Source organism: Musca autumnalis, unplaced genomic scaffold, assembly GCF_047663935.1.
Source record: "Musca autumnalis isolate F117 unplaced genomic scaffold, ASM4766393v1 scaffold_5, whole genome shotgun sequence".
Lineage (NCBI taxonomy): Eukaryota > Metazoa > Arthropoda > Insecta > Diptera > Muscidae > Musca > Musca autumnalis.
The window spans coordinates 131240199-131264802 of NW_027412088.1; the positions used below are offsets into that span (position 1 = coordinate 131240199).

A 24604-nucleotide genomic window follows, 5' to 3' on the forward strand; every position below is an offset into this window, starting at 1 on the left:
ATACTTCCCGATTTTCGGTACTTTGAGGATTTTACTTAAAATGTTTAACTACGTAGGTCCATGTTTTGGTATAGCCCCAAAACAAACCTCCCAATTTTCCGTACCTTAGCTTTAGTTTTTGAACGAAAATTCTGCAACAAAAATTGTTCATTTGAGTTCATATTTTCGTATAGCCCACATACCTCCGATTTTCGGTATTTTGAGGATTCTAGCTACAATTTTTAACCGAATTAGGAGTTATTTGACATTAAAGGCTCCCATCAAAAACTGTCAACATAGGTCCATGTTTTATTATAACTCAATTTCTCGCCCACCAAAAATTGTCAACATACATAGTTAGATATATTCACCATAAAAAAGGGCCTCCCGAATGAAGCATTTTATGTACATTATCTGACATTTTAACGTACCCACTTAAAGTTGGGGACAGGAATGAAAACTAATTATTCCATTTTAGTTTAGAATATTTTATGGTGGAGGGTATGAAAAGTTCGGCCCGGCCGAACTTAACGCTTTTTTAATTGTTTTCATTTGTTTTTGATTTTGTCCCTTTGATTTATCAAAGTTTTCACAATGCAATTGGCAATGGAAGAAAAATATGATCGGGAACATTGCTTCGAGACTTCAAAAAATGGATAATTCGTAGTTAAAGTATCGCAATTGACATCAACATGGTCTGCAATCTTAAGATCTTCAATGCTATTTCTGTACGTATTGATACCCTATTTTTGTCATAGAAATATTATTTTCTTCAATATCAGCTGCTTCTATAGCTGTACTAAGAAATCCAGTCTTTTTAAAACAATGATCAGTTGTTTCCCCCTTTAGATGTCTAATTTCCGGGCAACTAGTCACTTATTTCGAAGCAATTTTCATTCTGAAAGAGCTGATAAATGATTTTTTTAGTGTGTACTTCAATAAAAAGTGCGTTTTTTTGTATCTTATTTTTTCTGTAAACAAAACGAATAGTGAAAAGTTCTCAATTCCACAACAACGGATAGAAAACGAAAAAGTTCAAAACACATGAACGATTCAATGAATGATTCATTTGGTGGTTGAAATCAATTGTGGTATGTTCCAAGTATGTTGATGCTGGCTGATAGGGTTGTTAAACAATCAAATGTGTGTGTCTGAAGTGTGACATTGATCATTTCGCACAGCAGACGTTTGCCAAAATTCTTTTTGTTTCGGTGGTGAATGAAACAACTCGGCAAAGCATAGCCGAAGTACATTTCAGTAAATGTACGGTTTTCGTATTTTTTGCATTGTGGTTTTGTTTTGAGGGCGAAACGATTCAGAGAAAAAGAGAAAAGATTTGTGACTTTGTGTGATTGGTTTGTTTGCGTTCATTCAATAGAAATGGCACTAAAGAAAATATTGTAACTATGAAAATTCTCTACAAGATTGACCTTTATGATATTTTCGTAGGTTTTACCTTGATGTGTTTAAGCATAATCGTGAAAACATAAAAAACCCCTAAAAATGTCAACTTGAATCGCGATATATTTAAAAAGCGCTCTGCCGATTTTTTTGCTTCTTGAATTTTCTTATTTATGAACATTGTAGTAGCACCGTGCTACCTTATAGAGGATATAAAAAATACATTGCTCATAATTTAATGTTGATTTAATAAACATATTTCCTTTACTCTTTTATAACTTCTAAATTCTGCTTCTTAAAACAAAACATAGAAGGAAAGAACACCTGCGGTCTAATGTTTCCTCAACATTAATATATTGACAAATTATCCCCACACGTGTTATCGACATTACATTTCATCGAAATTTGATCTGATCTATGAGAATCAAAATGTTCTCTTTGAATAAAAACAGGATTTCCAAAAGAATACGAGTAAATCTTTTAATCGAAAAAAAAAAACAAAAGGACAATTACGTTTTCCTACAAAAGATTACTTGTTTTTTATGCCCTCCACCATAGTATGGAGGGTGTGTTAAGTTTGTTTTACCGTTTGTAAAGCATTGAAATAATCATTTGCGACCCTATAAAGTATATATCGACACCTCCAAATAATAGTATGCTAAGTCTAAAAAGTGAGTTTTGCAGGAGAAGCTCTCAAAGTTTGGAATTTTTTTTTTAACTTCAGTACTATGCTAAGTCAATATTTGTTTATAACTTCTGTTCGGATTGACCGATCATTACCAAAATTAGACAGAATTTAAGTTAAAGGACGTTCGACACCTCCAAATAATAGTTTGCTAATTCTGAAAAGCGAGTTTTGCAGGACAAGCTCTAAAAGTTTGGAAATTTCTTTGACCTTCAGTACTATGCTAAGTAAATATTTGATAATAACTTCTGTTCGGATTGTCCGATCATTACCAAAATTTGACAGAATTTAAGTTAAAGGACGTTAAATATAAAAATGTAAAGGACTTGAAAACATGCTAAGTCGACTTAGCATACTATTATTTGGAGGCGTCGATATATTCTTGATCAGGGTAAAATTCTAAGTCGATCTATGCATGGCCGTCCGTCCGTCTGTGGTAATCACTCTAGCATCCACAAAAATGGAGATAGGAAGCTGAAATTTTGGGAAGATGCGTCTGTTGTTTGCAGGCAGGTCAAGTTCGATGATGGGCTATATCGGTCAGTCCACGTTTTCGTATAGCCCCCATATAACGGTAATGTTCCGATTTTGAGACCGAATTAGCTATAATTTGACATTTAGGATTCCCACTGATCAAGAAACTTACAAGCATATGTCCATGTTTTGGTATAGCCCCCATATAACGGTACCTCCAGATTTTCAGTGTTTTGAGAATTTAAGCTACAATTGTTAACCGAAGTAATTTGACATTTAACGTTCTCAGTGGTCACGAAACTTCTCCACAATAATCGTCTATATAGGTCCATGTTTTGTTATAGCCCATATATAACGCTATCTCCCGATTTTCATTATTTTGAGGATTTTAGCCACAATTTTTAACCGAACTAGCTGTATTTTGACATTTGAAGTTCTCAGTGGCCACGAAACTTCTTCGCGAAATATCGTCTATAAATGTCCATGTTTTGGTATAGCCCCTTTTTCGGTATTTTGAGGATTTTATCTACAATTTTCAACTGAACAAACTGTAATTTGACATTAAAGGTTCTCAGTAGTCACGAAACTTCGTCCATCGTCGTTAGCTACAAATTTTAGCCAAACTAGCTGTCATTTGACATTTAAGGTCCTCAGTGACCCCGAAACTTTTTCACCAAATATCGCCTATAAAGGTCCATGTTTTGGTATAGCGTACCTCCCGATTTTTCGTATTTTGAGAATTTTACCTACAAATTTCAACCGAACAAGCCGAACAAGCTCAGTGGTTACGAAACTCCTCCAACAAAAATCGTCAATATAGGTACATGTTTTGATGTAGCCCCCATATAACGGTACTACCCGATTTTCGGTATTTTGAGGGTTCTAGCCAAAATTTTAACCGAACTAGCTGTAATTTGTAAATTGAAGTTCTCTATGGTCACGAAACTTCTTCACTAAAAATCGTCAACATAGGCCCATGTTTTGGTATAGATCTAATGTAACGGTATCTCCCGATTTTCGGTAGTTTTAGGGTCTTAGCTACATTGTTTGACGGAACTGCCCGTAATTTCACTTTTGAGGTTCCCTGCAGTTATAAATATTTTCCACCAAAATTTATAAAGATAGGTCTACACTTTGATATAGTCCAATAGGTGGTACCTTTCACCTGGCTGAACACATTTTTATACCCTCCACCATAGTATGGAGGGTATATTAAGTTTGTTTTTCCGTTTGTAACGCATTGAAATACTCATTTGCGACCCTATAAAGTATATATATTCTTGATCAGGGTAAAATTCTGAGTCGATCTGTGAACGTCCGTCCGTCCGTCTGTGGTAATCACTCTAGCATTCACAAAAATGGAGATAGAACGCTGAAATTTTGGGAAAATGCGTCTTTTGTTTGCAGGCAGGTCAAGTTCGATGATGGGCTATATCGGTCCACGGTTTGGTATAGCCCCCATATAACGGTACCCCCCGATTTACGGTATTTTGCCGTTTTTAGCTACATTTTCAGACCGATGTAAATATAATTTGACATTTAGGGTTCTTAAGTGTCAATAAACTTATATAACAAAAGTTGTGGACATAGGTCCACGTTTTGGTATAGCCCCCATATAACGGTACCCCCCGATTTACGGTATTCTGACGTTTTTAGCTACATTTTCAGACCGATGTAAATATAATTTGACATTTAGGGTTCTTAAGTGTCAATAAACTTATATAACAAAAGTTGTGGACATAGGTACACGTTTTGGTATAGCCCCCATATAACGGTACCCCCCGATTTACGGTATTTTGACGTTTTTAGCTACATTTTCAGACCGATTTAGCTATTATTTGACATTTAGGGCTCTTAAACGTCACTAAACTTATATAACAAAACTTGTGGACATAGATCCACGTTTTGGTATAGCCCCCATATAACGGTACCCCCCGATTTCAGGTATTTTGACGATTTAAGTCGCATTTCTAGACCGAATTAGCTATAATTTGATATTTAAGTTTCTTAGTGACCAAAAAGCTTATATTCGAAAAAAAATATTAACATAGGTACAAGTTTTGGTATAGCCCCATATAACGGTACCTCCTGATTTTCGGTATTTTGAGATTTTTACCTACAAGTTTTACCCGAATTAGCTGTAATTTGAACATTTGACATTTGAAGTTCTTAGTGGTCACCACACCTCTCCACCAAAATTGTCTGAAATTTTGGGAAAATGCGTCTTTTGTTTGCAGGCAGGTCAAGTTCGATGGTGGGTTGTATCGGTCCACGTTTTGGTATAGCCCCCATATAACGGTACCCCCGATTTACGGTATTTTGACGTTTTTAGCTACATTTTCAGACCGAAGACATTTAGGGTTCTTAAATGTCAATAAACTTATATAACAAAACTTGTGGACATAGGTCCACGTTTTGGTATAGCCCCCATATAACGGTGCCCCCCGATTTACGGATTTTGAAGTTTTTAGCTACATTTTCAGGTCGATTAAGCTATAATTTGACATTTAGGGTTCTTAAGTGTAAATAAACTTATACAACAAACGTTGTGGACATAAGTTCACGTTTTGGTATAGCCCCCATATAACGGTACCCCCGATTTATGGCATTTTGACGTTTTTAGTTACATTTTCTGACCAATTTAGGTATAAATTGACATTTAGGGTTCTTAAATGTCAATAAACTTATATAACTAGTGGACATAGTTCCATGTTTTGGAATAGCCCCATATAACGTTAACGCCCGATTTCAGGTATTTTGACGTTTAAATTCACATTTCTAGATCGAATTAGCTACAACTTGATATTTAGGGTTCTTAGTGACCAAAAAACTTATATTCGAAATAATTATGAACGAAAGGTCCATGTTTTGGTATAGCCCCATATAACGGTACCTCGGTATAACGGATTTCGGTATCCCCATATAACGGATTTTCGGTATTTTGAGAATTTTACCTACAAGTTTTAACCGAATTATGTGTAATTTGAACATTTGACATTTGAAATTCTTAGCGGTCACCACACCTCTCCACCAAAAATTGTCAAGAAAGGTCGATGTATTGATAAAGCTCCCATATAAAAGTACCTCCCGATTTTCAGTAATTTGATGATTTTAGGTACAATATTAAACCGAACTAGCAGTAATTTGACATTTGAAGTTCCTAGTGGTCACAACACCTCTCCATAAAAAATTGTCAACATAGGTCCATGTTCGGTTATGGCTCCCATATAATGGTACCTCTCAAATTTCAGTAATTGGCAATTTTAGCTACAATTTTTAACCGAACTAACTGTAATTTGACATTTGAAGGTTGTAGTGGTCACCACACATCTGCATCAACAATTTTCAACATAGCCCCAATATAACGATAGTTCCCGATTTTCGGTACTTTGAGGATTTTACTTAAAATGTTTAACCACGTAGGTCCATGTTTTGGTATAGCCCCAAAACAAACCTCCCAATTTTCCGTACCTTAGCTTTAGTTTTTGAACGAACTTTCTTTAATTTGAAATTTAAAAGCCAACAAAAATTCTGCAACAAAAATTGTTCATTTGAGTTCATATTTTCGTATAGCCCACATACCTCCGAACTAGCTGTTAATGACATTTGAAGTTCCCACGTTATGTACCGATTTTCGGTATTTTGAGGATTCTAGCTACAATTTTTAACCGAATTAGGAGTTATTTGACATTAAAGGCTCCCATCAAAAACTGTCAACATAGGTCCATGTTTTATTATAACCCAATTTCTCGCCCACCAAAAATTGTCAACATACATAGTTAGATATATTCACCATAAAAAAGGGCCTCCCGAATGAAGCATTTTATGTACATTATCTGACATTTTAACGTACCCACTTAAAGTTGGGGACAGGAATGAAAACTAATTATTCCATTTTAGTTTAGAATATTTTATGGTGGAGGGTATGAAAAGTTCGGCCCGGCCGAACTTAACGCTTTTCTACTTGTTATTCTTCTACTTTTACTTTGGATGGTTTGAATGGTTTAACCGCCAATCGAATGACAACGTAAAAACAACAACAACAATTAACTTTCTTCAAAATATATTTTTGCAAATTTTAGTGGATTTTTCGCGCTAAAAAATTGAAAAAGGTGGAAATAAGCTAGTCAAAAACAAAAGCCTGTTAAGAAATGTGAGGAAACAATTAACTTTCTTCAAAATATATTTTTGCAAATTTTAGAAGATTTTTCGCCCTAAAATCTTAAAAAAGGTGGAAATAAGCAAGTCGACAACAAAAGCCTGCAACGAACAATTAACTTTCTTCAAAATATATTTTTGCAAATTTTCGCGGATTCTTCGCGATATCTCAAAAATAAAATACGTCAGATCCTTTCTGGATAAATACGAACATTTTAAGATAAACGCGAAACAAATCGGTTGTAAATTGTTCGAGTTTTTGATTCACGTACGAACGTCATTTGAGTTTTATATAATAGATATGATCCGGACCGTCAAAAAACTAAAATATCTTGGGGTCCCAGCACTATCAAACGGATATTGTAAATACTGTACCCTAAAAATAGGGGTTTTCGAAAAAATATCGCACCATTTACAATGGTTTAATCATGGAAAATATTTGTCGTAGTTTGAGTAGAAATCAGTTTTATATTACTCCACATGGCTGTTTTACTGATTTAAGATAGTATTGATTTAAAATTTCTCAAAACAATGACAGTAATGCAGTACCTCTACAATTTTAATTGTTTACATAATGCAGTATGATGTTCACCAAAGTAATGGAAGCTTTTTAACATATCTTTAATGACTCAAACCGAGATGCGAATGCAAAATTGTTGGATAAAGTAACCTGTAGTATTTTCATTACAGAAATTTCAATTTCTCGACATTGCTCTCATAATCTTCCAGCATGTCATTTTCACCAACCCTTTGCAATAACATTATCATTACGGCGAGAGTTTTAACAACGTTGGTTGTGATTTCGAGTCTCCGACAACATCAAGCCTATTGCAAATAATTAATCTTACATATTTAGAAAAAATTTTATAAATAAAACCACAAAATTCATCTCTATAGGATCGATGGAATGGGTTCAAATGCTGATGAAAAGATCGAATCTTTCACGACGTCTTTTGCATGGGTTCAAAAGCTGATGAAAAGATCGGATCTTTCACGACTTCCTTTGCATTGGTTCAAATGCAAATGAAAAGATCGGATCTTTCACGACTTCGTTTGAACCAATTCAAAAGATGCAATTTTGCTGGAATAATACCCCTAACCACAATGTGGAGTAGGATATGAATATAGAAAAATTGTCATATTGACTAAAATATTTGTCGAATTATTTTATTTTGTAGTGAAAAAATATTACACATATTGACAAAACAAAAATTTAGGTGCTTAATCCATTTTTTAATAAACTTGTTGTTATATTGACTAAAATTGTTATCAAAATATTCCAGATTTAATGAAAGATTTTAATTAATTGATTGAATTAATCCAGATTTTGCTTGATAAAAAATTATGTTGATTAAAAAATTCTTGAGTGCATTTTCAACTGATAAAGCAGTTCATTTTTACAATTATTTTGTTGGGTTTTGTTAAATACAAACCCAAAACCCATAAAAAATAGATACATGCACACATTTATTGAAATGTCAAACACAAAAGCAACTACATACGCATAGGTGCATATAAAATTCTTAATTGTACAAGAAATTCTTAATTGTACAACAGTTGAAGAATAAACGGAATGGAATAATTTATAAAAAAAAACCAGTAGGAAAAGCGTTAAGTTCGGTCGGGCCGAACTTTTTATACCCTCCACCACAAATTTCAGCCATTTCGGTGGATTAATGTGGCCACAACCTTCAAAATACCGAAAATCGGAAGGTACCGTCCTATGGGGGCTATATGATGGCATGGACCTATACCTAAAAATTTATGGGGGAAAGTTTTATATCCCCAACGAGGACTATATACCAAATTTCAGCCATCTCGTGTGATAATGAGGCCAAAACCTTCGAAATACCGAAAATCGGGAGATATCGTCCTATGGGGGCTATATCAAAACGTGGACCTATATAAACACTTTACGGTGAAAATGTTTCTTAGCCTCTGGAAACACAAAATACAAAGCTATAACCGATTCTGTTGTCAAATGGGACTAATACATTCAAAATATATTAAAATGACGCGTACTTTATATGGGGCGTTATATGGGGGCTATACCAAAACGTGGAATGTTTTTTGGTCTCTGGAGACACAAAATATCAATTTACAACCAATTCGGTGGTAAAATGGGACAAATATCTTAAAAATTCCTTAAAACGACGACGCGTCACGCGTCATTTTATATGGGTCTACACGAAAGCGTGGACCTACATAGCCCGCTTTCAATACCAAAAGTCCTACGTACATATAATAGATTTTCCCAAAATTTCATCCACCTACGTCATTCCGTTCGGACGCTAGAGTGATTTCCACAGACGGACGGACATGGCTATATCGATGTAGAATTGCACGCTGATCAAGAATATATATAGTTTGTGGGGTCTACAATGATTGTTTCGAGTAGTTACAAACGTAGTCACAAACTTAATATACCCCCATCCTATGGTGGAGGGTATAAAAATAATAATAATTGTGGGGCACTACACTTCAATTTTATTAGAAAGAAGGAAATAAAACACTATAAAATATAAAACTATAGGGAACGCTTGAACGCTTCTCGTTAGTTGTGATATAAAACCTTCACCTTCAACGGAACCCCATAACCACATTACATCCAATTTTGGCCGAATATTTTATCTACAATTTCAAAATACCGCCATATCAAACCTTGGATCTATGTTCACAACTTTTGGTGGGGAAGTTTCTGTACCATTGGGAACCCCAAATGCCAAATTAAAGTCGGGCTGAAAATGGATATTGGTTTTGGTTTAATATTTATGTATTGCCAAATCTGAAAAGTGTGCAAAGTTTTGGTTCGATTGATCAACTGCAACTGTGTGGAAAAAGAGTTACTACATTTGAACTCAACAGACACCAAAGCAAGTTAAATAAAACACTGTAAAAAACATAGCACATTGTTGTAACGCAAAATCGCTCTATGCCGTAAAAAATATTTTCTCTCGCTCTTGTGTGCGAGTACATGTGATAAACGTTGAGAACCATTTTAACAACAAACATTTTCATTTTGATAAACCAATTCCCAATATAATTGGAATTTCTTATCAACATTCGACAAAAATATGGTGATGAACCTTTTATTGAAAATTTTCGGGATGGCTTTTTTCTGTAAAATAGAAAAATGCATGTCCTTGTGCTCTATGCTGCTTAGAAGACACCAAACAGTCGAATTAGTTATTTATACAAAAAAGGTAATCAAGTTGGCATTCGAAAATGAGAAAGCCAATAAAATGGGTTGAAAAATATATGCATTTTTGTCTTTTAATTTTTTGTACCAAAAATCGCTGATGTAGCGCGAAAAAATTAAAATTTTTTTTGAAACGGAATATGAAAAAGTCGGCAGTATTTATCATATGGTAGAAACGATACTTCCTTTACAATTCCATTGTCCTGTGTGACATTAATCCGAAACAGCCCCATCTATTGACCCATAGCCGAATGCCAACAGCTGACATACTGCAGTTTGACATTCGGACTAAATTGTTTATTTACCTTTTTGAATGTCAACAAAATCACTCATTGGAATAGTCAATGTTTGATGCCTTGAGGATAACCTAAATGGCAGGTATCCTAATTAAATCTTCACTTTTAATTTTTGACTGTTTAAGCAGCCGGAGGTGAGACCTGGAAGAACAAAACGATTGAAGCTGAACATCATCGTCAACAACAAAATACCTGGCGAAACTCATAAGTGGATGACATACCAGCCAACGTAGTTTTATTAAAAAAAGGGTGTCACCGTTTCATTCCAAAGGAACATACCAAAGAAAAAACTCAATTTTTCCGTTTCCTTTTTTTAATTTTATTAAGAAATTTGAAGAAAATAAAAATAAAGAAGAGTTAGGTATGGGGCAACTGAAGTGAAGTTGCTATGGTGGAACATTAGTTCCAGAGGGTGGGATATATGACTCATCAGAACATCGGATGAGCTCCTCTTTTGCAGGTACGTGTGATACGAAAATTATTGTTTTTTTTTTAATTTTGTTTTTTTTTCGTTTCCTTTTTGGGGTCCTTTGAATCTCTCCTTCTTTTCTTTTGATAGACTGGCATGTTATATACATTTTTTTGTGTCTGTCAGGCTGTCGCAAGAACCCCACCATCCGGCGAGCAGAAAGCCATCATGCCAGCACAGCGACACTTGGACATAAATCAAGGTTTGGTCCTTCCACCTGGACAGGACAAAATGGCGCCCGGAACGTGGGACCGAAAAGGGAATTGTTTCATTTAGTTTTAGTAGCCAGTACTAGGTGGTCTTTGGGCGCATAGGAGCATGTTTTAATGTTTCAGTGCTTGTCATGGATTCAGCTAGTGTGGTGAGATGAGGAAAGTAGTTCTTTAACAGTCTGATGAATATAGATTAGTTGGGAATTTACGTTTATTAGTAGTTCGTTTTAGATAATAGTTGTGTGTTAACTAGTTGTTTTTGTTGATCGTGAGCAAATATCAAGGTCCTGGTATAAGTTCCTAGGAACTGTTACGCGTAGCCTGGTTTTATTTACGGTTAGCTGGGGACTCCTAGGTAGCACGTTACCTTGGCTAAGCAACCCACATTTTAAGGCTTAGTTTACATACGGTACAAGTGGGAACTAATTGCTTAAGGTTTAGTGGTTATTTAGCAAGCCATGGAATACAACAGCAGGCCTCAGCGGCGAACCAAAATGATCCCGCTATTCTGCCTCCACCACCATTAAATGCTCCAAGACCAAATATTGAGTTAGATAGTGGTGGTTTGCCCGCTCTACCTCCACCTACTCGCTTCGGGGAAGGTCAAGGAACGGATCAGCTTTCGAGTAATCAAAAAACCGACACCTTTGCCTGGAGCGGATGCGACGTCACAGAATAACGGCAAGCAACCACCACACTCGGCGAGCTCTCAGCACACAGGGGACCAGTGTGGGCAACATTACGGGAATTCAGTACATTCCTATGCTTCCACTATGCAGTCGAGAATGGATTTAAAGAAATGGGGAGTTACATTTGATGCCAGCAGTAGAACCATGGAGGCAGAAGACTTTATGTATAGAAGCCATGAGGCTAGACTACGCCTATCCATTTGAAGAGCTTCTAAGAGGTTTCCCGCAACTATTAGAAGGAGCTGCTCTGGATTGGTACTGGCAACAGAGACGTTCCAAACCTGGAGCGAGCTAAGGATGGCGTTTTTGAGTCAGTTTCGGCGGTTTGAATCTGAGTTCCAAATCCAAAAGTAGATCATGGACCGCAAGCAACAGCCCCAAGAACCCTTCGAGGATTTCTTTAATGCTGTGCTTAAGTTAAGGAACCAGCAGCGAGAGCCTTATTCGGAACGAGACTTAGTAGAGATTATGAAAGGCAATCTCAAGTCCTCTCTAGCCACGCTGATCTTCCCGATTAGGATTCAAGGGTTAAACCACTTTATGCAAGAGGTAAAGCGAGCGGAGCACATGCTATCAAACCAGCGTCAATCATACCAGTCGAGATCATATCCCCATCCAAAGGTCCATGAGCTTTATTATGATGAAAATGAGGAGGTCACAACAAGCAATCCCAACATGGAATTAGAGGTCATCAAGGATATGACTAAATATACGTGCTGGAATTGTCGGAAGCCTGGACACAGCTACATTCCATTTAGCCGTGTGTTTTGCTTTCGTTGTGGTAGAGAGGGAGTTGTTACTCCGAAATGTCCCAAATGTCAGGGAAACTTGTAGCGGAGCGTGCCTCGTACTGCGGAAGCACGTTCCACTCAGACACAAAAACAAAAATCCTAACCAACCCCACTAGAAAGCCAATATGTGCAGAACCTAAGGTCAGAGAAAGAAAACCCTTACATATCCGAAAGCAGGAGTACAAGGAGGCACGAAATAGGATTTTTGGAACGGTATCCCCGAAAATCAAAAGGGCTCGAGAACGTTACAAGCACAGAAAGCAGTTACGTTGTGAAATTGCCTCAGCGGCGTTATATGAAGGCGAGGATACCAGGTTTTATACGAGAATCAACATTCAGGTTGTCGATGTTGAGGGCTTGATAGATAGCCGGGCTACTGTTAGCTGTTTGGGTAAGGGATGTGTTGAACTTGTTGGAAAAGTTGGTTTAGAAACTAAATATTTTTATTCTTTTATAAAGACGGCAGACGGAAGCCCACACAGAATAGTTGGAAAAGTTAGTGTATCAGTAACCTTTAATAACAAGACGAAGGACATAACGTTCTATGTAGTCCCAACCCTGAATCGGCAGCTATTCCTCGGCGTCGACTTTATGCGATGTTTTGGCCTGTTTGCTTCACCACCAACAAACTCAGCCTGAGTAATGAAGCCGACGCGGGTACCAATGATGACAAAACTGTCCACAACCTATCTGATCCACAACGGAAACGTTTGGAAATGATATTTCGATGATATGCTATACTAAGAAAGGTTTGGGTAGGACAAAGTCTGAGGTCCATACCATCGACACTGGTAATGCAGTGCCAGTCAAAATTAAACATTACCCAGTCTAACCGGCTGTGCAAAAGCTGATGTACGCGGAGTTGGACCGTATGCTTTCCCTGGGAGTCATTGAGCCAAGTGATAGTCCCTGGAGTCATCCAGTCACTCTTGTCCGTAAGAGTGAGAAAAATCGTTTATGCTTGAATGCACGGAAGCTCAATTCTCTCACGGTAAACAATGCTTATCCGCTCCCGCACATCGAGGGATTGCTCAGTCGGCTGGGTGATACATACTTCATATCGAGTGTCGATCTGAAAGACGCGTTCTGGCAGATTCCCTTAGATCGTTTATGTAGGGAGAAGACCGCATTTACAGTACCTCTCTACCATTTTACGGTCATGCCTTTCTGGTTGTGTAATGCAGCTCAAAGGTTATGCCGTCTAATGGATAGAGTGATCTCCTCGGCTATACGTATCTCCAGACTTCGACACTCATCTGGATCTGTTGGAGCGTGTGGCAGAACTCTTGGACGAAGACGGATTAACTATTAATGTACCTAAGTCCAAGTTCTGTTTTAAGGAGCTTCGGTATCTAGGATACATTGTTGGTGGGGGAGAATTCAAGCCTGATCCAAGCCAGGTGGATACCATCCAACGGTTTTGCTACCCTAAGACAGGCAAACAGGTACGCAGTTTTACCGGAGCCACTGGCTGGTACAGGAGGTTCATTCCTAATTACGCTACCATAGCCGCTCCGATATTTGAAACGTTAAAAAAGGGCAAACCCTTCCAGTTTACCGATGTCAAGCCCTGTGCTCACGAAATTTGCCGGGGTGGAACGATCAGACACTATCGTAAATTCCAGCCTTTTTCAGAAATGCTATAAATTTTAAAGAGGTCCACGTCTTGAGCAATCTTCTATTTGGAATATATCGACGTCTCCAAACAATAGTATGCTAAGTCGACTTAGCATGTTTTCAAGTTCTTTACATTTTTACATTTTACGTCCTTTAACTTAAATTCTGTCAAATTTTGGTAATGATCGGTCAATCCGAACAGAAGTTATAAACAAATGTTTACTCAGAATAGTAGTGAAGGTCAAAGAAAACTGTAAACTTTGAGAGCTTCTCCTGCAAAACTCACTTCTCAGACTTAGCATACTATTATTTGGAGGTGTCGATATGATTTCTGGTATTTTATACATATGTGATGTAACATTGCATAAAGAGTTGTTGCCGATATAAAAGTACATAACATCTTGAAAAGGCCATATGACCTAACAAAGTTCGTGTTTTTCAATTTCCTTTGTATTTTCTTTTCTTGATGACTCCATTTTTTGTTTTAGCTGTGTTTATAGCTAAAATTTGATTCGGTTTACTGCAGACAACAGATGCAAATTCCACATTAGTAAGGGTAAGCAACATGAGTCAAAAGAGAAATCCTATTGGAATGGCTTATGAATCACATCCTAATCAATATTTATCATCATTTGTCTCCTTTCGATCGGCAAATATTTACCATCGCACTTCTCCAAATGATAGCTCGATTGCACTTCACAACCCAGTGTGTCTGCGAATCATCGTGTACAACAGTCGGATAAAAAGGGTGTGTTAATTGACGGTAATCCTTTGGGAGAGAAGAGGTAGGATCTCCAGAACTAGAAAGTTTCAGCGAAATAATTTGGCATAAGAAATTAACTCCTTTAGCCCATACCAGATCAGGTAGATGTTGGTCGATATCAAAAAAAAAAACCGGTGTAATATATACCTCTATTGTCGGGTAAGCACAAGCAGTAGGACAAACTTAGAATGTCTAGGGCAATGCTATATGAATAATTCCCAATACTTTCAATGGTTTTATAGGGAGAGTTCGGTCAAAATTAATAGTCTTTGTACCCTGAACACTTCAGCAAAACCTACATGCTTGGAACACAGAACTTCGTCTAGCGATATGTATTCTCCCCTGGAATCAGTTAACATCTTAATTCAGATACCTTTATGGATAGGAATTGATTTTCAAGTGTTCAGGATGGGAAGATGAATATTAATTCAGGCTCAAGCAGTTAGCTTCAACGATTTCTAAATTCATCATGAAAAATTCAAATGTTTACCTAGCCTATCGCCTTTGTATATTGACCAACGACTTTCGATTCTACACAAGAAGTCTGAGAGTTTACGCCCTATTTTGGTTTTAAATACAAGGCTGTGGTACTAAATACTATCAAAACTAAAAGATTATTACTGGACTCTATCCTTAAGTAATATCCAGTCTCTCCAGGATATCATCTACAGTGACTAACGATAAGATATATATTCATGGTTACGCGAATTTTTAATGGTTTCTGAGTGTAACCATTAGATTAAGATTACACTCATATTACCTATATATATTTACAACTTGTATCACTATTGTGGGAAGTTTTCAATAATAGATTTCATGTACATGTAATACACTCCGTACCGGAGGCGCGTATGATTCCAAATCAATGCAATTTTCTCATATACATATGCAAATCTTGTCATTAAATTCTCACTACGCTACATCTTTAGGAATAATATTGGCCAGTGATGGAAGATAAATAGCAACAAATTGCCTTTTGGTTTTGGTGGCAAATAGCTGGCCGCTAGGAGAATCAGCTGGCTCAAGCCTGCCTCTATACCAGTATCTTAATTGGGATACTGGTATAGAGGCAGGCTTGAGAGGAGTAGAGCGTATATTTCAAGCAAAAGTTTACTTACTCATTCCTAATCCTTACATATAGCGATAATTCCGCCCAATTAGGAAAGACATCGTAGATTATTTAGAAAATCCTAGTGGAATCATCTAGGACAATTTATAATGGATATAGACGTAAAGAAGTACTCACCAACCGATAGACAATAACACTTTCACTTGCAATTAGTCTCCTCCGAGTGGTATCACGTTCTATTCCTGAAGTAGTAGCAATGGTTTTGTTTATATAGAACGAATATGAGGTCACTAGAAGTGCAGGTTTAGCTTGGTGGTTGCACTGTCTTGGAACAAATTAGCCTCTGGCAAGCCATTTCACCCACAGCTGTATCGATGCTGAAAAAAGAAAACAAAACAAAGCCTCAGAAGGCAACGACACCGAAAACAAATCATATTTATTAAGAGGTAAATTATGTTGAAAATAACGCCAGATCACTAAAAGGGCATATCCGCCGTTTGTGGTGGCATTAGATGCAAATACGTCACTCTATATTATCTTGCTCTTATCTACCTTCTTTCCAAACACACGAGGCTTTCTGTGTTCGGAGACGAGTGCTCATTACATATGCCTGTATTCATCCCATGTCGTATTATGATAATGATATTATGATCTAATTAAGATTTTTAGCGATGATTAACCAAACTGGTTATGTAGGGAATCAATGGATAGGCCTGTTGGAATGTTTTATGTAATTACCAGGAATATATGGAATTTTAGGAAGCTCTTCTAAATTTCTAATTTACCCACTCCCTCTTTGATACTCTGTCATGGAATTCTTCATAAAATCCTCTGGATATGGCGATACCTTTTCTATATCCACATGGCTTATGGTCTTTTGGATTTTTGTCAATGTTTCTTTGGTGGTTATTAATTCTACACGCTTATTGATTTGTAGTTGCTTCTTCGAAAACACGGGGGATGATTAATGTTGTAACGGCCTATGAGTCTAATGAATTCTGTACTAAAAATGGTTTCTGGTCATACACCAAAACTTCTTCAATGAAGGTCACCTTTACCAACACACCTCCCGTGTGTTTAACACTGACCACTGTATTTGTCTCTAATGATCATTTACATACTTTTGCAATCGACAATTATACTCACCATCATTACCACTAACCATTGTTGTTGTTCTCCACAAAACTCGTTTGATAAGGATATCAGCAGGATGGTTGGGTTTGTCCTGTGCGACTTTAATCCGAAACAGCGCCATCTATTGACCCATAGCCGAATGCCAACAGCTGACATACTGCGGTTTGACATTCGGACTAAATTGTTTATTTACCTTTTTGAATGTCAACAAAATCACTCATTGGAATAGTCAATGTTTGATGCCTTGAGGATATCCTAAATGGCAGGTGTCCTAAGGTAAATCTTCCCTTTTAATTTTTGACTGTTTAAGCAGCCGCAGGTGAGACCTGGAAGAACAAAACGATTGAAGCTAACATCATCGTCAACAACAAAATACACGGCGAAACTCATAAGTGGAAGACATACCAGCCAACGTAGCTTTATTAAAAAAGGGTGTCACCGTTTCATCCCAAAGGAAAATACCAACGAAAAAACTCAATTTTTTTTAATTTTATTAAGAAGTTTTAAGAAAATAAAAACATATTTGTCTTTGCTTAAACCTACCGTAAATAACAACAAACATAAAAGTACATAAACATAAATAAAGCTAATTACCTAAACATTTAAGCCAGCAAACATCGGGTCACCTCCTCTGCTACATCGTGGGAACTGCAGTATAGCACTTGCCTCCGCGGTGCCCAGGTGAAATGCACACAAACTAAACCCAAACTGTACGGGGACAGACAAACTGACGGTCGAGCAACTGTATAAATCTGTAAAAGAAGAAAAAAAGGTATTAATATTATTTTGAAAGGCATCGTTGCTTTAGATACTCTCCTTTTTTAACCATCTCTAACTCCATGGTTCCAAACCCAACCCGATTAGGTTGAGCTCGATCTAGGCAGGTAGGGAAACCTTGAAATATAGGGTATTTTGCCCCGAGTATCGATAGTGGATGCTGTCCCTTATTGGCGCATAGATTAGCCTAAACTGAAATAAAAAAGAAACATAGCAAAACGTTTTTATAGATTTAACATTACATACGTAAAATATACTCACTTACATTTACCTAAACTAGACGGAAACGGCATATCCTGGGCATCTGAAATATCTTCACGGCAGCATCCTGAATAGAAGAAGGATAACCGTGATCTTTCAAAAATGCGTCTTTATACCAATGAATTTCTTTGAGTGACGTAACTTTCGCAAAGATAACAATAATAAAAAACTTTGTTTACTATGTTTAACTTTTGATTTGTTTAAAATGAACTAAAATTAAAAAGTACATCTTTTATACGAAGATTTATAATAAATATCAAAAATGAATTTTGTAACGTATTTCTGCTGGACTTTGTTTTGCTTGATCATGTAGATCTAGCAGAGTAATGGAGATAGGAAGGGGGTAGAATAAGGAAGAGGTAGGTAGGGGCAACTGAAGTGAAGTTGCTATGGTGGAACATTAGTTCCACAGGGTGGGATATATGACTCATCAGAACACCAGATGAGCTCCTCTTTTGCAGGTACGTGTGGTGCGAAAATTATTTTGTTTTTTATTTATTTTTGTTTTTTTTTTTTTGTTTCCTTTTTGGGGTCCTTTGAACCTCTCCTTCTTTTCTTCTGATATATTGGCATGTTATATACATTTTTTTGTGCCTGTCCCACAGTTCAGGCTGTCGCAAGAAAAAATTAAAAAATTTTTTTTAAGCTACATGAATGATTTTTGGTACATACATTGGGAAAAAAATCCCATTCTTAAATCTGTTCGAGATACTAATTTTGGTTGTTGCGCGCAAAAGTTATGGCGGTTTCAATTCTGATAAAAAGAAAAAAATCATTAAAAGACTCTAATCATTATATTGAGAAACTTTCTTAATTAGGGGCTCCCTACATACTATATGGTTACAGAGGTCCCATAACTTTAGTTAAAAAGTTGTAAAATTTCGCGGAAATTAGGAAAGCATTCAAAACAATTGGTGGTTTACAACTTGTTCTAATAAAATTCAAGCTGTTTATGCATCTGAAAAATATATAAAAAATATGTACGTAATCTAAACATCGCGAAGATTCAAATGAAACCAAAACTATACAAATCCGTTTAGCGGTTTGCATATTATAGCAAAAAAACAAAAAATATATTGAGGAAATTTATAAAATTTTTGTAAGAGAAAATATTTATTAAAATTTATTTTGTGAGTTAGTTGAACAAAATGTAAGAAAAATAGGTCGGAGTTTTTCTTCTATTTTAGTTAAATTTCACGCAATAAATCACATTTTTTATTCTAATCACTTCTCGAAAACACGCTAACATCTAGCAGAAAGTATGGATATCTTTCAAATAAATGTTGGGTTCCTTTAAATGGGGTATAATCTTGAAATAAAATTGTATCCGGTAATGTTCATTTTGAAATGCGTGTAAATCGCGAAATCCTCAAAATCACTTGATGCGCATGCGGTTTACCAATACAGCGAATTCTTCTCTTTTAATTTGTACACATTTGCCAGGATTTACTTTGGCCGCTAAGATGTAGCGTCGTCTGCAGTTTAGTGTGCAACAAACTGTATAACGCTTATAATTTGCACAAAGTGCATACACTTTTTATGCGCATCCGATTTCACTATCAACCGTGAAAAAATACATCGATCTAAACATATTTCAATAAAATCCGTCAAGAACCGTGGATGTAGCATCACACAGTATTTTTTGGATAAATCGGATACAGCTCCCATGCCACTAAATTTATCAAACCGGTGTTTTCGCACAAACGCGAGTGATGATTCACTTTCTTCATTGAAATGGAAACGATCCACATAAAACGCGAAATAGTCAGCGATATTTTGAAAAATATTTTTCGCAAATTTTTCAATTTTTGCAGTAGCCATTTCCGCCGTTCTAGTAGATGGATTTTTACGATCTGTGATTCATATGATCCGGATCGTCGAAAAACTAAAATATCGCGGGGTACCAGCACACTCAAAACGATATTGTAAATACTGTACCCAAAAAATAGGTTTTTTAGAAAAAATATCGCACTAAATTTTGGCCTTTGTCAGTAAATTACTCTGCTGCTGTGTGGGCTACATACTTAATATACATATCAGATTATGCGAAATCGCGAGTTCTTTACTCCTATAATTGGTTTTTCGAAATATCCGAATGCGCGTCCCAGTTACATAAAAAATACAAAAAACACCTGAAATCCGGCTTCAAAATGTCAGCATCCATAAAAGGTGGATGCAGTGGAAATTTTGGAAAGTGATACATTAGAAGTGTAATCTTCATTTTGTATTCTCCAACTTTTACTTTGGACAGATGTCCGTCATTTGAATGGTTTAATCAGAAATCGAATAGCAATGTAAAAAACCTGTTTAGATTCAACGTGTTTTTACCTATGGGTTTTCCTTTACGCGGTCGTAACTACCACGTAAATTAAATTTTTTTGCTAAATTTTTGAGCTTTGTACAAAAACATCTAAATTAATCCAGCAATAGTCATAGTTACTGGCAAACTACAATAGTTCGCGTATTATAATAGTGCAAACCTTGGCTTTATGGAAACTAAAAAATTTTGACTTTTCCTCATATATAGACTATATGTCATTGATTTTTAGTAACCAAACTTCTTCATTAAGGACTCAAAGAAATGGAAGAAATTTTTGAAAAAGTTTTAGAGGTATATTGCATAGTAGCCATTTTAGTATGTACCGGCAGGGTTTTGGAGCTTTTGGGCCATTATCTCAGGAGGTATTGACCAGAGATGGTATGTATGGCGATTTTTTAGGTTTTCGACGGTAAGAAAGTTGTAAACGTAGAAAACGTCATATGCGCGTAGGAAACGAATAAAAAGTAGTAAACATCATAAACCTCAAAAAATGTATGTTACATCATATTTTTCACTTAATAATAATTTTGCTAGCTAGTTTTTGTTGTTGAAGAGCATCCGTACTTTTTTTGAAAATAACAGCATATTTTTATTAATATTTTAATTTTTAAAACAACTGAAATAATTGAGCAATAAATTGTATTACGCACTTAGCACGCCATCTACAATCTATTCCCAATACTACCACTACTTTACGTATGATTCAAAGAATTTGCGGGTGAAGTAATAAACAAACATATGCATAATGTCCATATAATATAAAAAATATATATAAAATGTATATTTTAGTGTGAAATCTTTTTATGCCTGTTTTTTAATAAAATAGGATCTCAAAAAAAAAATAATAATAATAAAATGAGTTTTATTATTATGAAAAACATCGATTTTTAGGTTATAAAATTCGTTTGTTTATTCTGTCAAAAACCTTGTTGATTTGGCTAGGTTTACGACGTTTCCAACGTATGTAATATACGTCAGAAATGTAATCAGATACGTAATAATTGCAGACCGACCATCTATGGTATTAACTTACTCTGGAAAAAATTGTACGGTTGTAAATGAGGTCGCTATAACAACCTACTGAGAAAAGAATCAAAACGATCCGAGAGGACCTCTTAAACTTCACTTTATTTCGAATTTTGCGTGGGAGGTACCCGAAAGAGTGGACCGACATAGTCCATATTCCAACCTGATACATGATTAGTTCCAGAGGGTGGGATATATGACTCATCAGAACACCGGATGAGCTCCTCTTTTGCAGGTACGCGTGGTGCGAAAATTAATCTGTTTTTTTTTCCTTTTTGGGGTCCTTTGAACCTCTTCTTCTTTTCTTTTGATAGACTGGCATGTTATATACATTTTTTTTTTGTCTGTCCTACAGTTAAGCAGGAACCCCACCATCCGGCGAGCTTAAGTCGAGCAGAAAGTCATCATGCCAGCACAGCGACACCTGGACATAAAACTGGCAATCAAGGTTTGATCCTTCCATCTGGACAGGACACCATCTGAAAAAAAATTAAATTTTTGCGAGCACATCTACGATTTTTGGTATAGAGGTTAAAGAAAAAATTAAAAATATATGCATATATCAGTAACATTATTTGATACCCAGCCGTAGATGCACCATAATTTCTAAAATTTGTTTTTATAATTTTACTACGTTTCCAACGTATGTAATATACGTCAGAAATGTATATCAGGTACGTAATAATTGCAGACAGACCATCTCTGGTATTAACCTACTCCGGAAAAATTGTACGGTTGTAAATGAGGCCGCTATAACAACCTACTGAAAAAAGAATCAAAACGATGCGAGAGGAGCTCTTAAACTTCACTTTTCCGAATTTTGCGTGGGAGGTACCCGAAAGAGTAGACCGATATAGTCCATATTCCAACCTGATACATGACTGGATGAAATAATACGATGTGCAAAGTCTCCACCAATCAGAAACTCCCTGTGAGAATTATCATGCGGATTTGTCATTTTGGTTGGCGTCGTCAGGGTTTCTTGTAGCTTTTAGGCCAATATCTGAGGAAGTATGGACTTACTCAAAAAAAATTGTACCGTCGTAAAGGGAGCCCAATGACAACCTTCTGTAAAAAATTTCGAAACGATCCGAGAGGAGCTCCTAAACTTCACATTATCCGAAATTTGTGTGGGAGGCACGCGAAGAGAAAAGTCCATATTCGAGCCAGGGCTGCGGAGTCCAGCCATTTTTCCTTCCACTCCGACTCCAGTCCAGTTTTTTTCAGGACTCCGACTCCGGTGTCGACTCCGGGGGTAATTTCATATACCACAGAAAATTAATAAAACATGCACCATTTTTAACTTTTTCCTATACTTGGACCATATATGCTTATATGTTATTTTCACTAAGGTATTTGTATTGAATGTTCCATATTGATTCTGTATCTTGCATCGAAAAAAGCAACAGAAACAAGTTAGAAAGTTTTAGTCGGTTTTGCCGAAATATATGTAAGCGTATATACCCTCAGATCATCATTTTAAATTTAGGTTGGATAAAAATTCCGTTTAAATTTGAATAACCTACCTTAAAGCTCTATGCTAATTTCACAGATATATGCTGGACGGCGAATGAAGGCAATGCCGATAATTTAACATGCAAGAAGAGATAACCATGATGTAATAGCATTTCTCTGCATACTTATTTCATCAAAATTTTAACGCTTGTATAAGAGGTTTTGAAGTAGAAAAACTTTGTTCAAGAATGTGGGATATGACAAAAAAATTTTCTTCGGATTTTTTAATGCAAACTTGTAAATTTATGTAAGTGTAATCCGGATCATAAGTACTTCATGGGGGTAAGCAATTCAAGACCAGGCTTTAAAGTGGATCCAATTCCAATATTTGTAGCACTTAACATAAGCCCACACATTTTTAAAATTAGTGAAAATATACCCGAATGAGTGAAATGAAAATTTTTACCAAAATATTCCATATTTATCGTGAACGCCATCCAAAACATAGGCAGACCAATAGGTATTTTCATAGAAATTGTTCTAATCTCTTCTTTGTATGTTTCCTTTTAGAAGATCTTAGGACTTGTGTAGAAAACATGTTGGTCTTCATATTGATGATCAGTAGGATTTCTCATAGAAGACCACAAGATGAAAAAACCAGTGGATTTCTAGCAGAAGGACTTCTATAAAAAAACAAATAAGTCAAAACAAGTGAGAGCAATAGTAGGAACGGGCTGATCATGTGATATCCTACACCACTACTCCTGGACACTGACTTTCCGCGAAATGTGTTGGAGCATAATAAATCTATTTTTGTTTTATTTTTAATTTCCTTTTTTATTTATTTCTTTTTTACACCTGTTTAAATTTGAATTTTACTTTATGTTAACGTAGCTTGATTTAATGGTTTCCGTACTTGTAATAATTAGTATTGAAATAGTATGTAAGTAATAATGAAGTTAGCTGTAAAGAAATAGAATAAGAAAATTAATTAGAAATGAAATATGAAATAAAAGTCAGTTTTTGTATACTTACCGCCGAAACCAAAGCGTCTTTTCTTCAACTTTTTCTAACCGTCCAATCGAATCCCTAAAAATAAATAAAAATTATAAATTGCTTTTGTAATTAATTATACTTCCCTTAAATCAAAGTGGAACATTTTGGTGCCGAAACGCGGGATATAAAGTGTCGGTTGTGTTTTGTAAAGTTTCTACAAAACCAAATTTTGCATAAAAACCGGGTTTAAAATAAAGACGTTTTACATAAAAAATATACTTCCCGCATTATTACCTGTTGCTGTGTTGCAGATCATCATCAACGCCCCGATTCTGTGACTGCCGTCTCTGCAAATCCAAACATAATCAGGAGAGTGATTCTGATTCACACGTAAAAGCGTTGTAATAATTTGTGTGAATCCTAACCTGTAAATTGTTCAGGTTTAGAGAATTTGTAAATTGTTCAAATTTATCTGTAATATATACACTTCACACAAATTATCACTATACGCTTCATCATTAAAACATATTTACATTTTGTGAAACGCTTTGGCAATAGTTATTCGCGTCAAAATAACACAAACTTAATTATTACATTTAATTAAGTTTGCTTTACTTTTCCTATTCCGCTTTGTATTTCACTTTGTCAGCCGTTCCAATTGTTTGTGTTGTTGGTCTTTTCAAAGCACCACTTTCCGCGATTATTATTCAATTTACTTCGCGAGTGAAATTATTTACACAAAATATTTATTATTTTTGGCAATTTGATATAATTTAATTATTATTTTCGCACATTTGCCCCTTTTCTAATATTTTTCTTTTGTTTTGATTGAT

General features: G+C 35.9%; 1 long non-coding RNA gene across 1 annotated transcript; it reads right to left on the bottom strand.

The window, feature by feature from the left end:
• Positions 1-23536: 23536 nt before the first annotated feature.
• LOC141387524 (uncharacterized) lies at positions 23537-24509 on the bottom strand. Its single transcript, XR_012408576.1, has 4 exons — positions 24305-24509; positions 24066-24118; positions 23811-23864; positions 23537-23738 (listed from the first exon to the last, which is right to left on the bottom strand). It is a non-coding gene; the product is annotated as an uncharacterized lncRNA (long non-coding RNA).
• Positions 24510-24604: the final 95 nt, after the last annotated feature.